Genomic DNA, 4,172 nt, shown 5'->3' on the forward strand with positions numbered 1-4,172 from the left:
CGGTCTCGGGGTCCCTGGGCTGTCAATCGCGCGGCTCCCAGACGGCGACCGAGGAGACCCCGCCCCGCCCCGCCCCGCCCACGCACGTGCTGCCTTTGTTCCCACCCGAGGCGGAGCCCGATAGACCCCGACCGACCGAGCGAGGAGGGCGCTGCCCCGGGCCCGGCCCCCTCCCTTGCCGGGGCTCCTTTCCCCGCCGCAGCTCCGGCGGCCGGAGCTTGCCAGTCACCGCGTCCTGCGCCCCAGGATGCGGGGCGGGAGACTGGGGTCCGCACAGGCCGCCAGGCCCCTTCTCCCCGCCCCTCGCCACCCAAGTCACCTCCAGAGTCTCCCCGCACCAGCCGGTAGTGGGGCGAGGGGGGGCGATCGCTAATGGTTAGCGAAGGAGGCCATCTGGCTGCCAGTCCGGGCTACGGGTGCTGGAGCCTTTTGTACAGGCTTTTCCTTCCTCAGCGCCGCTCCGAAAACAAAGAAAAAACCTTCCATCATCTGCGAGCTCACGGAGGTGGCACCTAGGCTTCGGCAAAGTGTGCGAGACGGGCTCAAGGGGGCTCGCCGTGCCTCCCGGCTCTCGGGCTCTCCTTGTTACAATGAGGGGGCTAAGCTAAATAACGGTGGGCTCCCTTCCAGCTCCGAATCGATGAAATCCCTTCCTTGTGATGATCCCCTTAGAATTTAGGCAGCCTGCTCTTTAGAAAATAGACCACCCCAGGACCAGTAATCAAATAATCTATCTCTTTCTCTCTGTCTCTGTTTGTCTCTGTCACTGTGTCTCTCCGTCTCTGTCTCGCTCACACACAACACACACGATGCCCTCAGCAGCTGGCACGTTGCTCCTCACCTAAGAAGTACTTAAAGTCCCTTCCGGCCCTAAATCAATGTCCCTACAAATAAAACTCTTTCTTCCTCAGAGTTCCCCATCTCTTTAGCGCATCCCTTGTCACTCACACTAGGACGGGGCCCTCTTCCGAGCCAGAGGAGGCTCAATATGCTTTGAGGAACAGTTCAAACAGGGTTCAGGAACAAAACTAGCTTTTCTATACTACATGCTGGAGTAGAGCCAAGCCTTGGCACTAAGGAACTAAAACCTGAGTTGAATGTGCACCACGTTTGTGAAGAAGCTAGCCCTGAGCCTTGGCCATGTGAAAATGACATCAGAGGTTTCTAATACAGGCCTTGAGCCTTGAGCCTTGAGCTCACGAGGTGTTTCTAGGCTATCGTTGAGAGGCAGTGTGGTGTAAGAAGAGAGCCAATCCTTGTCTGGAGAAGAGCTTTGAGTTCAAGTACCCTGAGACAATACTGGCTGTGACCCCAGTCAAATCACTTAAGCTTGTTCTAGGTACCTCTTAAGACTACCAAGCTTAATGTTACATAATCATACATGTATAACCCATATCTGATTTCGTGTTGCCTCAGGGAGGGGGCAGAGGAGGGAAGGAAAGGGGGATAAAAACTGGAACCCAAAACTATAAATAGAAACATTTATTATTAAAAAAAAAGACTACCAAGCTGAGTGTATTGATAGAGGTTCCTAAGACTAATGAAATCACAAGCCCAGCCCTATCCCCACCTTTTCCTACCAGCAACACACAAAACCAGAGTCTGCCTCTATTTCACAAAAACCAAACCCCACTGCCCCTCTTCCAAATCATAAAAGTTTATTAATTTTTAAAAAAATCAGAAATATACATATCTATGAAGACTGTGTAAGAATATATCCAAAACAGTCCCAAGTGACATGGGGCATTCCAATTAGCAATTGAAGAAAGAATAAAAGCATCTCCCATCAACTTGGGATCCTTTCCTGGCAACCCTTTAAATTTGAATTTACATCATCACCCTGGACCCTGGATTTTGAGATAAAGATTTGCTGGTCAAGGGTGAAAACATTCAGTTGGGATCCAGATGTGAAAAGAACTTGAGAACTCGCAAATATCTTAAAAGTAATCTGATAAAGCACCAGCCCTGGATTCAGCAGGACCTGAATTCAAATCTGGCCTCAGACACTTGACATGCTTACTAGCTGTGTGACTCTAGGCAAGTCACTTAATCCTCATTGCCCCATCAAAAAAAAAAAAAAAGTAATCTCATCCCAACCCATCATTTTACCAAGAGAGAACTGAGGCCCAATGAGAAGTGACTTAATCGAAGCTTTCACAAGTCCAAGGGGGCCAAACTAGGCCTTGAACTAAGGTCTCCTTGACTCCTAAGCCTCTGGTTTTTTCCTATGCTATTTTCCTAACACGAATCAGGTTATAATCCAAAGGGGGCAAAAACTGGGGAAGAGGTATGATGATGTAAGCCAGGCTGTTGATTCTGCCATATAATTCAGCTATGCTAGAGTTCAACGCTCTACAAGCCTGAGATTTTGCTTTTTAATTCAGTGGCCAAAGAGAATTACTGGAACCTGAAGTAAAAATTTAGAAAGAGTACCATCCTCCCCCTTCCAAACACTCTCACAATGCACCTTAGGAAAGGGTTCCTTTCCTTAAGTCCCTAAGCACATCGGGATTGTTTTTGTGACATTTTCAAGTCTCCTAACATCCTGACCTAGAAGAATGAGGCCTTCCTTGGCTGAATCTGTGCCTTCTCCAAATAGGCATCCTTCACATCCTCCAAATAGGGAGGATGGAGCCATTCTATAGGACGCCCCAAAAGTCTGTGTTGTTTTCTAAGCTATTAAAGGTCTGGCACCTTTGGAACACATTGCCTTCAGAGGGTGGAAGGGTTTAGAGCTGGATAAGGCCTTAGAAGTAATTGGATCCAGTCATTTTATAGAGGAAGGAAGGGAGGCCCCCAAAGATTGAAGTGATTTCCCCAAGATCCCATAGGTGACAGTGAAGTAGTAACCCAAATTCCAACACACCCCAGGTTTGCTCAGATTCAACAATCCAGAATTTACAAAACCGTAAGTCTGCAAGGCAAACAAAGCAATGCCTGCAAAGGAACAAGGGTTAGCCAGCAGGCCGCCCCCTTGACCAGAGGGCTCTCCTCCATTCTCCTGCTAGTATCAGAACCGGAGTGACAATGAAGCCGGCTATGTCTGGATCGAAGACCCCATGACACAAGTGTGGTTGGCCTGCTTTTCCCTTTGCCATTATCTCCAAGAGCCCAGTACAGCAAGATCCCTGAGACCCATCTCCATAAATCGGAGAAGAAATGAAGCCCTTCGTCATCCTGAGCTCTCCTTACCCCTCCTCCCACCATGGCCTGTAAAGGCAGGGTAGACCTTAGCAAACCACAGGTCCCTAAGTCTTTGTTCCTCCTGGGGTCCTAGGGCGACATCTAGTGGTTCTTTTGGGTAACGCATCATGGAAAGGCCTGCTGCACGTAGCTGGTGGCCACATGGCTTTGCTGTTTCTGCCTTGGCAGCGTCCTGGTCCCCTCAGACCAACCATGTGGCTTACACACTACTGTGCGCCTCCTTGGCCTGACCCGGCTTACAGGTGAGTCTGGCCCCAGCCTTCTCTCAGAGACCCCAAATGAACAAGGTTTGTGGAGCTCATTTAAGGGGAGGTCCTTGGACAAATTCCCACAGATGAACAAAGAATGATGAAAGCAGGGACTTGGGATGGGAAGAGGGGAACCTAAGACTAGCCTAGGAGAGGATCCTTTGTATTTGTGAGAATTAGTTGACCTGATGCCTTACACTTTACCCACTGGTTCCCTTTAATTTCCAAAAAATAGTGAATGGAGTTACACGAGAAAATTTCTATATATTTCTCATCTAAAATGTTTCTAATATGCAATTGTTTCAAAAATGCTTTTGGAGTGAATTTTTCAGTATGAAAACAGGCTTAATTTCCTCCATTTTGCTCCAAAATTTTCCCGACCCCCCCCATCCCCAAAGTGCTCAATACCTACCCCAGAATTCAATTTTGTGTGTTCTATCAAGCCCAAGAGTATTCTGTGGCTAAAGTAGGTTGGAAACTATTACTTTACAGGATTCTCAAGATGAAAAGACTGCTCACCATCCTGGATTTCAGTTTAAAAGCTTCTCCCCACACCTTAGGTTTGGCTTAATATCTCACCATGAACCTTTCTCCTCATCAACACTGTCCTATTAACAGAAAAACATATCTTTTTCTGATCAGAACAATGTCAAAGACCCAAAATTCACATCCAGACACCCAAGGGTGTCAGGGATTTCAACACTCAAGAAAAGACACTGG

The sequence above is a fragment of the Dromiciops gliroides genome, chromosome 4 (genome assembly GCF_019393635.1).
Source record: "Dromiciops gliroides isolate mDroGli1 chromosome 4, mDroGli1.pri, whole genome shotgun sequence".
NCBI lineage: Eukaryota > Metazoa > Chordata > Mammalia > Microbiotheria > Microbiotheriidae > Dromiciops > Dromiciops gliroides.